This window comes from Balaenoptera ricei, chromosome 18 (genome assembly GCF_028023285.1).
Source record: "Balaenoptera ricei isolate mBalRic1 chromosome 18, mBalRic1.hap2, whole genome shotgun sequence".
Taxonomy (NCBI): Eukaryota; Metazoa; Chordata; class Mammalia; order Artiodactyla; family Balaenopteridae; genus Balaenoptera; species Balaenoptera ricei.
In genome coordinates, this window is record NC_082656.1 from 19277158 (window position 1) to 19292862 (window position 15705).

The following is a 15705-nucleotide window of genomic DNA, read 5'->3' on the forward strand; positions in this document are numbered from 1 at the left end:
TCTTCTGATTTGAAGAGCAATTAAACCATTTTCACAGGCCCTGAGGAATGGCAGGAAGAAAGGACAGCTGACCTCAGCACTCTGCTGAAGTTCTGGGAGAAAAGTGCCAAAAGGAAATAAATGATAAACATCAAATGGAACAAAGTAATGGTCAAGTGTAAGCTGGTGTTTGTTGAGCAGTTATTATGTGCGCTGTGCTAAGCAATTTGCTGACACGTACTGTTGAGGTCCCTCAGCCTCCCCCTGAGGCAAGCCCCATGTCCGCTGACATCCAGTGGCCCCAGAGGTTAGGTTTAGTGCCCAAGTTCACCCAAGCTGTCAATGGCAGCCCAGTGATGTGTGACCGCCAAGCCTGGCTCTTCCCGCCTCCCCCTCAACTTTTCTGATGAGGTGGAGGAGAGGGGGTCTGCATCTGCTCCTGTCACTCTCTGAGACCTCCTTGCCCCGCCGTACACTTTACCCTGCATGGAAAAGAAAAATAAACATCAGTTTCCAGTAAGAGTGAGGTCAGAATCTGATATATGAGAAAACTCCATAAATGGGTGTTCCTTTGTATCTACAGAGATCAGAAAGTTGGTGACATCTTTTCCCCTTCTGATCTAGAGTCCTCATTGGCACCCCGTGTTCCCGTTTCAAACGGTGTCATGAGCCGGCCTTGGTGGCAAAAGCTGAGCCTCCACCTCAGGTGGTCACCTTCTGTGATGTCTAGACTGTGACAAGCCAGTAGCACAGGCAGAGTCCCCCTGCTCTGAGAGACCACCATTTCAGATGAAGTCACCAGCAGCCAGTAATTGCAACCCCACCTCATTTTCCTCAGCTATTCCCCATTTCTGTCCGTGGGTGAGAGGAGGTGTGTGTACGCTTACCCGCCTCATGCTATACATGCTTATCTCTGATGGTACAAACACTCCCCTGTGATTATACCTTCCTGTTGCATCTCCCCACGCAGTTAATCAGGAATAAGTCCACCCTTGACAATGACCCGTCCTGCTGGTTCTGTTTCCTCTGTGTAATCAGCTCCCTGTCGCCTCCCAGAGTGTGGCACTAGCTCGTGTTAGGCCACCTAACCCAGAGGCTGTCAGCAGGTTCCAACACAGACTCAGCTGCAGACAGAGGCTGGCCGGAGGCCAAACTCTGAAGCGGGACGGCAGCCTTCCTGTGGGTGGAAAGGCTTGACTGTGACAACGGTCAGGGCAGAAGCCAGCGGTGAAGACTTTGGTTGTTGCTGAGTCCTAAACCATCCCCCAGATTATTATGTTAACTCAGAAAAAGGAAAATAAGGGGTCTTTTCCAAACATTTAAAATGTGAGGGCTACCTTTACTTCATACAAGCGCTACTTAGCAACAGAAAGAGTAGGTACAGGGTCTGAGAACCACTTTCCTTCACATCCCATGGTTGAAAAAAAGGATTTTTCTTTTTTTATTTAAGAAAGTGAGACAAGTGGTGACAGAGATGGAAATGAGGTGAAGACTGAAAGGCCATAATTATAGGAGTTATCAGAGAAGAGAATACACAAACCTCAGGACAGTCATTAATGAAAAGTGTATCTCTTAGGTGTTCTTGATAACTTTTGAGGGAGGGAGAGTGTATATTCTTTTTTTTTTTTTTTTTAATCAGTCATCAATTTTATACACATCAGTGTATACATGTCAATCCCAATCGCCCAATTCAGCACACCACCATCCCCACCCCACCGCGGCTTTCCCCCCTTGGTGTCCATACGTTTGTTCTCTACATCTGTGTCTCAACTTCTGCCCTGCAAACCGGTTCATCTGTACCATTTTTCTAGGTTCCGCATACATGCGTTAATATACGATATTTGTTTTTCTCTTTCTGACTTACTTCACTCTGTATGACAGTCTCTAGATCCATCCACGTCTCAACAAATGACTCAGTTTTGTTCCTTTTTATGGCTGAGTAATATTCCATTGTATATATGTACCACATCTTCTTTATCCATTCGTCTGTTGATGGGCATTTAGGTTGCTTCCATGATCTGACTATTGTAAATAGTGCTGCAATGAACATTGGGGTGCATGTGTCTTTTTGAATTACGGTTTTCTCTGGGTATATGCCCAGTAGTGGGATTGCTGGGTCATATGGTAGTTCTATTTTTAGTTTTCTAAGGAACCTCCATACTGTTCTCCATAGTGCTGTATCAATTTACATTCCCACCAACAGTGCAAGAGGGTTCCCTTTTCTCCACACCCTCTCCAGCATTTGTTGTTTGTAGATTTTCTGATGATGCCCATTCTAACTGGTGTGAGGTGATACCTCATTGTAGTTTTGATTTGCATTTCTCTAATAACTAGTGATGTTGAGCAGCTTTTCATGTGCTTCGTGGCCATCTGTGTGTCTTCTTTGGAGAAATGTCTATTTAGGTCTTCTGCCCATTTTTGGATTGGGGTGTTTGTTTCTTTGATATTGAGCTGAATGAGCTGTTTATATATTTTGGAGATTAATCCTTTGTCCGTTGATTCGTTTGCAAATATTTTCTCCCATTCTGAGGGTTGTCTTTTCGTCTCGTTTATGGTTTCCTTTGCTGTGCAAAAGCTTTGAAGTTTCATTAGGTCCCATTTGTTTATTTTTGTTTTTATTTCCATTACTCTAGGAGGTGGATCAAAAAAGATCTTGCTGTGATTTATGTCAAAGAGTGTTCTTCCTATGTTTTCCTCTAAGAGTTTTATAGTGTCCGGTCTTACATTTAGGTCTCTAATCCATTTTGAGTTTATTTTTGTGTATGGTGTTAGGGAGTATTCTAATTTCATTCTTTTACATGTAGCTGTCCAGTTTTCCCAGCACCACTTATTGAAGAGACTGTCTTTTCTCCATTGTATATCTTTGCCTCCTTTGTCATAGATTAGTTGACCATAGGTGCGTGGGTTTATCTCTGGGCTTTCTATCTTGTTCCATTGATCTATGTTTCTGTTTTGGTGCCAGTACCATATTGTCTTGATTACTGTAGCTTTGTAGTATAGTCTGAAGTCAGGGAGTCTGATTCCTCCAGCTCCGTTTTTTTCCCTCAAGACTGCTTTGGCTATTCGGGGTCTTTTGTGTCTCCATACAAATTTTAAGATGATTTGTTCTAGTTCCGTAAAAAATGCCATTGGTAATTTGATAGGGATTGCATTGAATCTATAGATTGCTTTGGGTAGTATAGTCATTTTCACAATGTTGATTCTTCCAGTCCAAGAACATGGTATATCTCTCCATCTGTTGGTATCATCTTTAATTGCTTTCATCAGTGCCTTATAGTTTTCTGCATACAGGTCTTTTGTCTCCCTAGGTAGGTTTATTCCTAGGTATTTTATTCTTTTTGTTGCAATGGTAAATGGGAGTGTTTCCTTAATTTCTCTTTCAGATTTTTCATCATTAGTGTATAGGAATGCAAGAGATTTCTGTGCATTAATTTTGTATCCTGCATCTTTACCAAATTAATTAATTAGCTCTAGCAGTTTTCTGGTGGCAGTTTTAGGATTCTCTATGTATAGTATCATGTCATCTGCAAACAGTGACAGTTTTACTTCTTCTTTTCCAATTTGTATTCCTTTTATTTCTTTCTCTTCTCTGATTGCTGTGGCTTGGACTTCCAAAACTATGTTGAATAATAGTGGTGAGAGTGGACATCCTTGTCTCGTTCCTGATCTTAGAGGAAATGCTTTCAGTTTTTCACCATTGAGAATGATGTTTGCTGTGGGTTTGTCATATATGGCGTTTATTATGCTGAGGTAGGTTCCCTCTATGCCCACTTTCTGGAGAGTTTTTATCATAAATGGGTGTTGAATTTTGTCAAAAGCTTTTTCTGCATCTATTGACATGATCATATGGTTTTTATTCTTCAATTTGTTAATATGGTGTATCACATTGATTGATTTGCATATATTGAAGAATCCTTGCATCCCTGGGATAAATCCCACTTGATCGTGGTGTATGATCCTTTTAATGTGTTGTTGGATTCTGTTTGCTAGTATTTTGTTGAGGATTTTTGCATCTATATTCATCAGTAATATTGGTCTGTAATTTTCTTTTTTTGTAGTGTCTTTGTCTGGTTTTGGTATCAGGGTGATGGTGGCCTCATAGAATGGGTTTGGGAGTGTTCCTTCCTCTGCAATTTTTTGGAAGAGTTTGAGAAGGATGGGTGTTAGCTCTTCTCTAAATGTTTGATAGAATTCACCTGTGAAGCCATCTGGTCCTGGACTTTTGTTTGTTGGAAGATTTTTAATCACAGTTTCAATTTCATTACTTGTGATGGTCTGTTCATATTTTCTGTTTCTTCCTGGTTCAGTCTTGGAAGGTTATACCTTTGTAAGAATTTGTCCATTTCTTCCAGGTTGTCCATTTTATTGGCATAAAGTTGCTTGTAGTAGTCTCTTAGGATGCTTTGTATTTCTGCGGTGTCTGTTGTAACTTCTCCTTTTTATTTCTGATTTTATTGATTTGAGTCCTCTCCCTCTTTTTCTTGATGAGTCTGGCTTATGGCTTATCAATTTTGTTTATCTTCTCAAAGAACCAACTTTTAGTTTTATTGATCTTTGCTATTGTTTTCTTTGTTTCTATTTCATTTATTTCCGCTCTGAGCTTTATGATTTCTTTCCTTCTGCTAACTTTGGGTTTTGTTTGTTCTTCTTTCTCTAGTTTCTTTAGGTGTAAGCTTAGATTGTTTACTTGAGATTTTTCTTGTTTCTTGAGGTAGGCTTGTATAGCTATAAACTTCCCTCTTAGAACCGCTTTTGCTGCATCCCATAGCTTTTGGGTCGTCATATTTTCATTGCCATTTGTCTCTAGGTATTTTTTTATTTCCTCTTTGATTTCTTCAGTGATCTCTTGGTTATTTAGTAACGTATTGTTTAGCCTCCATGTGTTTGTCTTTTTTACATTTTTTTCCCTGTAATTCATTTCTAATCTCATAGCGTTGTGGTCAGAAAAGATGCTTGATATGATTACAATTTTCTTAAATTTACTGAGGCTTGATTTGTGACCCAAGATGTGATGTACCCTGGAGAATGTTCCATGCGCACTTGAGAAGAACATGTAATCTGCTGTTTTTGGATGGAATGTCCTATAAATAGCAATTAAATCTATCTGGCCTACTGTGTCATTTAACACTTCTGTTTCCTTATTTATATTCATTTTGGATGATCTGTCCATTGGTGTAAGTGATGTGTTAAAGTCCCCCACTATTATTGTGTTACTGTCGATTTCCTCTTTTATAGCTCTTAGCAGTTGCCTTATGTATTGAGGTGCTCCTATGTTGGGTGCATATATATTTATAATTGTTATATCTTCTTCTTGGATTGATCCCTGGATCATTATGTAGTGTCCTTCCTTGTCTCTTGCAACATTCTTTATTTTAAAGTCTATTTTATCTGATATGAGTATAGCTCCTCCAGCTTTCTTTTGATTTCCATTTGCATGGGATATCTTTTTCCATCCCCTCACTTTCAGTCTGTATGTGTCCCTAGGTCTGAAGTGGGTCTCTTGTAGACAGCACATAGATGGGTCTTGTTTTTGTATCCATTCAGCAAGCCTGTGTCTTTTGGTTGGAGCATTTAATCCATTCACATTTAAGGTAATTATGGATATGTATGTTCCTATGACCATTTTCTTAATTGTTTTGGGTTTGTTTTTGTAGGTCCTTTTCTTCTCTTGTGTTTCCCACTTACAGAAGTTCCTTTAGCATTTGTTGTAGAGCTGGTTGGTGGTGCTGAATTCGCTTAGCTTTTGCTTGTCTGTAAAGCTTTTGATTTCTCCACCAAATCTAAATGAGATCCTTGCCGGGTAGAGTAATCTTGGTTGTAGGTTCTTCTCTTTCATCACTTTAAGTATATCATGCCACTCCCTTCTGGCTTGCAGAGTTTCTGCTGAGAAATCAGCTGTTAACCTTATGGGAGTTCCCTTGTATGTTATTTGTCGTTTTTCCCTTGCTGCTTTCAATAATTTTTCTTTGTCTTTAATTTTTGCCACTTTGATTACTATGTGTCTCGGCGTGTTTCTCCTTGGGTTTATCCTGTATGGGACTCTCTGTGCTTCCTGGACTTGGGTGGCTATTTCCTTTCCCATGTTAGGGAAGTTTTCGACTGTAATATCTTCAAATATTTTCTCTGGTCCTTTCTCTCTCTCTTCTCCTTCTGGGACCCCTATAATGCGAATGTTGTTGTGTTTAATGTTGTCCCAGAGGTCTGTTAGGCTATCTTCATTTCTTTTCATTCTTTTTTCTTTATTCTGTTCCACAGCAGTGAATTCCACCATTCTGTCTTCCAGGTCACTTATCCGTTCTTCTGCCTCAGTTATTCTGCTATGGATTCCTTCTAGTGTAGTTTTCATTTCAGTTATTGTATTGGTCATCTCTGTTTGTTTGTTCGTTAATTCTTCTAGGTTTTTCTTAATCGTTTCTCGCATCTTCTCAATCTTTGCCTCCATTCTTATTCTGAGGTCCTGGATCATCTTCACTATCATTATTCTGAATTCTTTTTCTGGAAGGTTGCCTGTCTCCACTTCATTTAGTTGTTTTTCTGGGGTTTTTTCTTGTTCCTTCATCTGGTATATAGCCCTCTGCCTTTTCATCTTGTCTATCCTTCTGTAAATGTGGTTTTTGTTCCACAGGCTGCAGGATTGTAGGTTTTCTTGCTTCTGCTCTCTCCCCTCTGGTGGTTGAGGCTATCTAAGAGGCTTGATGGGAGGCTCTGGTGGTGGGTAGAGCTGACTGTTGCTGTGGTGGTCAGAGCTCCGTAAAAAACGCATATTCTTTTTAGGTAAGTAAAGTAGTCCTGGTTATGTAGCATTATTTCCTGATATGAGCGAGAAACAGAAGAAACAAACATTCCAGTGGATATGAAAATTAGGACATTTGAATCCCTGTATAGAGCTGCCAACAATTTACGTCATTATATTCAACTTCAGAAAAATAATGAATAATTTTTAGTGTATGTCCCAAATATTGTAGATTTAAAAATTCTTTGTTGTCTATCTGAAATTAAAATTGGATATCTTGTATTTTTATTTGTTAAATCTGACAACCTTACTATTGCAGTAAGAATGAAAACTCTCAATAAGCTTGGCATGAGAATGGCATCTAGAAGATAAGAGAAAGGTCAGCAAGAGGTCATCCAGGGAACACCACTAAGGGTTTTTATAGAGGATGTTGGATAAACACTCGGCAAACTGAGAGCATCTTGCTCCTGTGAAAGGTTGGCTTTGTTTCTTAGCGGGATGGAGGCTGCCTTCAGTAACCCCAATTTATAGCCAGATTGGAAAACTCTCCCGGAGTAGAACTGGTTTCCATGGGAACACCCTGGCTGTCAAATACTCAAGTGCCAGGCGTGCAGAGCTCCTAGTAGGTGCTCAGGGAAGAAGCGCAGGTTGGGTGAGAGAGTTGGTAGATGAATTCTCTTAACTTCAGCATCTAAAAAGTGGCTGACTCTTTAATAAGACTAATTAGCCATCCAAAGTATTCCTATCTGCACTCACTGGCCAATGTTCAGTTTTGTTTTTTAATTAATTAATTAATTAATTAATTAATTTATGGCTGTGTTGGGTCTTCATTCCTGTGCGAGGGCTTTCTCCAGTTGCGGCAAGCGGGGGCCACTCTTCATCGCGGTGCGCAGGCCTCTCACTATCGCGGCCCCTCTTGTTGCAGAGCACAGGCTCCAGACGCGCAGGCTCAGTAATTGTGGCTCACGGGCCCAGTTGCTCTGTGGCATGTAGGATCTTCCCAGACCAGGGCTCGAACCCGTGTCCCCTGCATTTGCAGGCAGTTTCTCAACCACTGCGCCACCAGGGAAGCCCCAATGTTCAGTTTTTTAAGTATAAAAATGGAGAGATCTTCAGGCAAAGTCAACTCAGCTGGTTAGTGGCAGAGCTGGGACAAGAAGCCCCCAGGCAAGAAACAGTCATGCTGTGCCATATGACTTGGCATGTATTTCCATTCAAAAATTTGCTTTCTTATTTGATGACTGAGATTTTCATTCTCTCAGGGTGAAACAAAATCACACTTTTCCAGAGGCATCATTCTTTATGCTTTGTGTATAAGACAATTTACACAGCCTCCATTTTCTCAATTTTTTGGTTTGACTGAGCTGATTTATTTTGGAAAACCATCACACTGCAGAGCCATTCCAGCTACTCTCCTTTTTATCTGCAGATTTATCAATATCTAAATGAGCTTGGTCCCTGCCAATTTAGATATGATTTAGATGGAAATTTTTTATCACTTCTATTTTTCATGTATCCTGTCTCCATTAAGTGATGGTATATGACCATCATTTAAATCTAATCCACACATTTAGTTGGGGGTTAGAATATGCTTAGGGCATTACCCTGAAGTTTGATTTCTGTTTATTTTGTTTCTATGTCTTTGATAACGTTTGGAAACATTCCTAAAGACCTTTGGGTAATTGACATGTTTTAAAAAGTACCTAAATCAACAAATGAATCTGGGTCTTGAGCAGAATATCTCCTATAGGAGAGGGGGTAAAAAAAGCATGAATCAAATTGAGCTTCCTGGTTTTCCTTTGATGCACAGCCCTCCATCACTCAACTCAGGTCTACTGACCTAGAAGCACCAGGCAGTGCTTTACAAATGTCACCCAAAGTGTGTCATCATCCATGACAAAAATCCCTGATCACACTCATAACTCCCCTACTCTCACAGCTGCCTTTGGCTGGAATTCCAGAAGAAACTACCAAGTTTCAGAACTTATCCTGTCATCTTTTAGATGTGTGATGAGAAAAAATGCTTGCTTTGATCTGAAGAAAATAAATCTGCATTTACTTGGAAGGTGTATTTTATAAACTCACATAGCAGTGGTATGGGATGGACCTGGGGCTGGAGATACTTTATGAGCCCCTGCTCCATACCAGATATTGAGCTAGACAGCTGGGAAATATAAATTTGCCTCTCTCTCCTCAAAGGGCCATGAGACATGTAGCTAAATAATTATAACACAAGGCTAAATACAATGCATGCCCTAAAAAAGTACAGAATGTTATAGGATTAAGAGGGAGGAGAGAGGCTTGTACTGGGGAATAATCGGGAAACAGTATTTTAGCCTTGAAAGTGGCTTTTGACGACCAAGACGAGGGTCCAGGCAAGCCAGACAGATGGGACAGCATAGGGTGTGTAAGGAAGCACGTTCCAGTTCCATCAGTAGGATGCAGGGGAGAGCAGGAGATGAGCCTGGAAAGGTAGGCTGGGGTCAGGTGGTGCAGGACCTGGAACGGCTTAGTATGGCATTCAAGGTGCCCTGTGGCAGAGAGGAGATTATCCTCACATCCCGGCTCTCACCCAGGCCCTGTGGCTTTGTTATCTGCATCCACATTGGGCTCTTTATCCAGATGGGACCCCTCTTGCCCCGTCAATATGTGCAGAGAGCTGCTGTACAGTGGCATTTACTTTTTGACAAGTAGCTCCTGGGGACCAAAAGTTATCTTCAAAACCTCAAGAGAGACAGAGAAGGAAAAGTTACTTTCCAGGAAGCCTAACCTTTAAACAATGACAGAGACACGTCACAGTCCTGCCCTCCAGGTGACCCTGAAGCAAAGTCATTGCCTGTAAAGGCCAAAGCAAGCGTGGAGGGATAAGAGGAGTCACTTGAACATAAGTGACCTGTTGGACCCCGGCTGTGGCCAGAGTGTGACTCTCAGGTGACCGTGCTCCTCTGGTGAATTAGGACAGCGCACTGGAGAGCGTTACCCCTTAGGTCAGCCTGCAGAAATCATTTCCCACATCTTCAACAATCGTGTTCTCCCTCTGAAAACTGCCCCAGAAGTACCTGTGGTGGCTCAGTCGGTGGGCTGCCCTCACTCTTGTTTATGCCTCCCCTTTCCCCTTTCTCCCACTTAACAAAAGAAAGACATACACCTCCAACCGTCCCACATCTTAACCACACACACGGTCCCAGCATGTGAAAACGTGCACCAAACAACAGTGCAAAAGGAAACTTTAGATCTAAGAGAAAAGTCCCATGACAGCAAAGCAAAGGGAGCTTTCTCAAAGAAAATCCTAACGGGGCAGTGCCACAGTCACCAGTGCTGCCCTAGTATCAGACAAGAGTACCATGGTTACCACCAAAAAACAGTTTCTTGAATGGAAAGCAATCAAGTAAACTTTTTTCTCCTGTCAGAAAGCAATTCTAATTTGACCACTGGCTTGACAGTGAGGGCTGCCTTTGCCCACGATGAGATACAGAGAGGGAGAGCATTATTCATTCGCTAGGGGGGGCTCAAGCTGCAATTACTTAAAACACAGAAAACATGTGGGAAAGTTCATCCTTTACAACTATGAAATTGAGGATACAAATCTAGATGTCATCTTTGAAATGTGCAGGGGGCACATAATTGCTCACAACTATTTTAGGGGGGTTATGAGCAAAGTCTGAAGATCCCAGAACCTTCAATGTCTCTCCAAACTGGCCAGTGTTGAGGAGTTCGTATGAACTGCTGAGCTGAGATTCTAGTTTTGCCCTGCAGAGGGCAGCGTTGGTAAAATGTTAAGGGCTGAAAAAAATTTTTTTTTCTAGTGGTTCTTTCTAGGCTAACTTTCCTTATTTGCCTTCGGATAATTTTAATTCGAATAAGAATGAGTTTTAGCATTTGTGGGCTTGAGAAGAGAGTAGCTGTTTGATCAGAACAGAAAGGGCTCTGTGTCAAGCAAATCTTTTCAGAGCTGAAACAGTAGTTTTTTTTATTTGTTTGTTTGTTTACCAGTTTCTTGATTTCCAGAGTCTAACAGTGCCCAATATTAAGTAGGTGCTCAAAAAAGTGTTGGATACTCGGACAGTCATGCTACTTCCAGCTCCAGGGAAGCTTTTAGTTAAACACACAGGACAATTGTGTGTCTACAAGACTCACCCACATGCCTGAAAGTCCACTTCACTCAGATTACTTGAGGCTAACAGTGCCCAGAAAGGGCAGGCACCGTCTATAATTAGAGAGGACTTTGGCCCTGGTTGACACGAAATGACCTGAATGTGACTATAGTTGTTTACAGTTCTCAGTGACTCCAGGGAATTATTTTCTGGTGCCATTTCACTAAGAAAATTATGTGATTTCCTGATAGCGAGTTAATTATTGCCAGATCTTGAATAAATGGTCGAAAATTTACATTTAAAGCACAGGTAAAGCATGTAGGCAAATAATCCATGGCTCACATTGGACACTGCTGTGTCAGGAATTGAAAGCTTCTTCAAAGATGAGACAGAGAAGGAAGATGAGGTTGAAAGAACAAGCATGAAGTAATGAGTTTTGACTCTGAGACTCTCAATTCCTCTTTCCAAGAATGTGTCTACTCCCCATGGTGTCCCCTTCACACCCACAGCTAAGTGGCTACACACTTCTCTTTCTAGATGTAAAAACTGCCTTCAGGGAAGTTTTAACTTGTGAGTGTTGGTTGCCTCCAGTAGGGTATTTGATATTTGTTTAATCAGAACTGAAATAGAAACTTTTGCTCTCGGTGGAAGAAATTCCAGCATCAGGGACTGGAGTGGGAGGTGGCTTTTGCGGAGGGTGGGCCCTGTTGCTGAGACGTCTGGACAGGTGTAAAAGGAGCCCCACAGACTCCACTCAGCCCTTCTGTCTGCTTGCCTGCACCATGGCACCACCAAAACAGAATGTCAATGTCAAGGGATTTGCTACTCTCAAGGGATTGAAAGTTATGAATATAACCTCCAACAATAAAAACCACAAGATTGCTTTCTACTACCAGTCCTCTTGTGTTTTCTAAAACTGGCAGCATCTCAAAGTGCTTACATGTGTGCCTGTCTGATATGTGTATATATATGTGTGTGTGTATATACACATACATAAATATTGTACTATATATAGTGTATTAGGTATACATATATTTAAGCACACAATTAACTGCAAAAATATAAGGCTTACTATATCAGGAACTGTATATCTTGCCAGGAAAGAATCTGTCATCACCACCACCAAAGGCAAAGAGTTATTGATTAAATGCCCATATTCACATGACGTTTCTCTGTGCATACAAAATATCCAGCAGCTCTCCCTGAGTTTACCATGTGTATTAAACACCAACCTGGGCCCTTCCATAGAGGGAAAGGCAGGCAGGGAAAGGAAGACTGAGAAATGAATGGCGAGGACCAAGCAGTTGACCAAATTAATACATACACACTGTGGTTTGTGAAGACAAGCGTCCACACTGCATGACATCATGGCCTTGGTTGTGCCCTATTTCTTCACTTAATATAGGCTATTATGATCCTGACCCACTGGTAAGCTGGCTTATTCAGGCACTGGCTTATTCCAGACTAAACCACTGGCTTCCTATTTCCAGATGGTAACACCAAATACAACGGACTGAATATTTATGTCCTCCAAAAATTCCTGTGTTGAAATTCTAACCCTCAATGTCATGGTATTAGGAAGTGGGGCCTTTGGGAGATGGTGTTTTTCTTGCACGGTCATGAAAGGGAGTCCTCATGAAGGAGATTACTGCATGTATAAAAGAGAATCCAGAGAGTTCCCTCACCCCTTCTACTGTGTGAGGACACAGCAAAAAGACTGCCGTCTATGAACTAGGAAGCAGGCCCTGACCAGACACCAAATCTGCCAGTACCTTGATCTTGGACTTCCCAGCCTCCAGAACTGTGAAAAATACATCTCTGTTGTTTAAGCCACGAAGTCTAAGGTATTTTTGTCATAGCAGCTCAATCAGACTAAGACCCAAGGTAAAGGCAGTGCTTATTATACATAGGCTTCAGAGTCCCAGAAACCAGTGCTGTCATCCAGGTACTGACGAGTCACCAGGAAACTGGTGAACTGGAAGTTTACTGGAAAGTTCCTTCCAGTTTACTGTTAACTGGAAGACTCAGCCCTAGCCCACCTTAAAATAGAGCTGTAACCAGGGTGTCCCCTAAGTCAAGAGGGTGAGAGGAAGGAGGGAAGGGAAGACGCTCTCATCCATGTTCCCTGAGAGTCTTTCTGGCCTCTCTTTACCCTCGATAAGAGTATTGCAGAGGATTAGCCCCAGAGATGCCAGAAAGACAGCATCGAAGGCTCTCAGGGGGGAACTTTCAAGGTTAAAAGCCACATCCTAAGCCTCAGCAGGAGCCAGGCCAGGCTGGGATAACACATGCCCCTAGGAAAGAGCATCAATTGCCCCAGGAGCCCAGAACTTCACTCTTCCAGACACTTCCTCAGTGACTCAGATCCCAGGAGGTTTGGTGACCCTTGGGTAGGATAATGGTTTTGAAGCTTGTGAAAAATTAGTTGAAGAGGAAAAATGTCAGACCCATACACCCTTTCCTCCGAAGAATTAAAGGTCTTGGAAAGGGCTCTAGAGAATACAGGTAGCAAAGAGATGACCAGCCACAGAGCTTCAGCTTAGTGTTTTGATTCTTACTCTTTTTCAGATATTCATCATTTCTTTTACAGTCTCAAGGAGAGTCTGAAATTCACCCGAATTCTTAAAGTAAATCCAATTTAATTGTATCAGATTTAGAAAAATTAACATATGTTTTACAATATGTTCAGAGGAAGATTGCGCAGGATCTATCTTGCTCAAAATAACAATAATAAAGTGACTGAATTAATTAAGGACCATGAACCACCTATTTATACCTATTATGTAGAGTATATACCTATAGCTATATCTGTATTTGTATCTATATCTATCTAGCCTGAAGAGAACGGACGCTAACGAGCAGAACTCCCACTTACTCTTGCTTGGCATTTTGCAGCATCAGTTCCCTTAAACCTCCCAGACAATCACGTGAGGAAACCAAGGCTTAGAGAAGTTCTGGGTTTGCCAAGGTCCAGCAGCTGATAAAGTCATGTGGGATAAAATCTAGATCTGGTGAGCCAGCCAGAAGCCAGTGTTCTTCACCAACTGTCCCACCAACTCCCTGGATGCACTCAACAAATGTTTGTTGAGTGAAAAAAAAAGATTCCATGAAAATCTTCAAAAAGAAGAGAAGGATATTGTATCCTACTGGTATCAGCCTTTGTAAATAAGTATCCCTGGTAAATACAATATCCATGGTTATAGTTAATGTATTGTTTCCATCTGTGTCTTAAAGGGAGGAAGGGAAGGGAGAAGAAAAGAGGAGAGGAGAGGACAGGAGTTAAAGCAGCTTTGAGATCTTTGACACATGTCCACTTTCTGTCCCACTGGGCAAATGGAGAACATGCTCTCTGGGAAAAATGTCAAGTCATTCCCCATGGCACATTTCTCGCCAAGAACAACTGGTTACCTCCTTCAGAGGGAGATGTGTGATCCCTGCCAGTGGGGTTAAGCACCTGGCTGCAGGAAGGATTAGACATCCGGAGATGTAATCTACCTCATCCTGAAGACCTGGGCAGGACGACTGTATGAAGCAGTTCATGGCTCCGTAAACCCCAAGGATTTGAATGCTGGCCAGAATAATGCTGAGGAGTCTTCCTCTTTCCTGATGGCGAGGCTGAGAGCCCTCACTCCAGGGACTGGCTTCCTGACCAGATGTTTCTCATCCACACCTGTGGACCTTAGGAAACCTAGGGTGATCTCAGTAGGCGCAGCCTTGATTTCCTTCCCATCACCGCCCTTGAGATGTGGAAATTGAAGGAAAACCCACACGGGGGCCATCCACTCAAACAAGCAGGTCAGGGAGGGGAACTTCCTCACTTTATGGTCAGCAAGTCAGGTGTTGGGTCACCTCCTGGCACATCTGATCAAAGGACAAGATTATCCTGGCAGTGGGGCAGGCTGTTTCTTGCAGGATGGTGTGGCTGGGCTTATATTTCATGGCTCGTCCAGAAGCAGATGGTTTTGATTCTCTAGTGGTACCCCCAGAGGCTGTGCTAGAGTGCGGAAGCCACCCCATTGGGGTCTTGGGACACTGGATTAAGCCAGACCATCAGACATCTGCCTCTGCGCCCTGCATTTTCTTAGCCTCTCCTAAAAGTATCATTTCTGAACCAGCTTTTCATGGACTGCCACTTTTTGCATCAAGGAACATTATGTCAGCTATAGGAACATTTCTGTGATAGCCACTGTACCGGTGCTATTGAGGATGTGGCCCAATCCAGCTGACAGCATTGATCCCCTTTTTCAGGTGTCTTAGGAGAAATGTCTCTCCGTTTGAATAACCAGGAAAATGTGTATTTCTCCTGAGTGTTAGTGTGTTTTCTCTTCCGGGCATTATGAATCTTGCATCTCATAGAATTTGCCTCTTTATTTTGGATGCTGGGAAATTCAAAGCCAAATATGTTGCCCACTTCCAGCAACTTGTACAGTCCCACAGGACATGTATTTTCCGTATGTGCTTTGCACTTGTGTTCATCCTATTTTCCTACCCTTGTTTTCTTTTTGCCCTAATTGCTTCCTCTCTAAGTTGTTGTTTATCACATTGGATGTATTCTAAAGGTTACCTTTATTAGTCAGAGTAGGCCTACTGCAGTCACAAATGACTCCAAAATCTCAATGCAATAAGAGAGGTTGACCTCTCACTTGCCTTAAGTCTAATGCAGATATTACTTGGTGATTCCCCTGCACATGGGGGATGGAGGAAGCCAAGTCCTTTTCAACATGTGGCTCCAATGGGTAGAAAGATAAGAAGCATATCAGATCATCGACTCCTTCAACCTGGAAATGACACACACCATTTCCTCTCACATTCCATTGGCCAGAACTAGTCGCCCAGATGCAAAACTTCTGGGAAATATATTTCCCAGTTGGGTAGCCTCTTCCCCAAAACAACTCTATA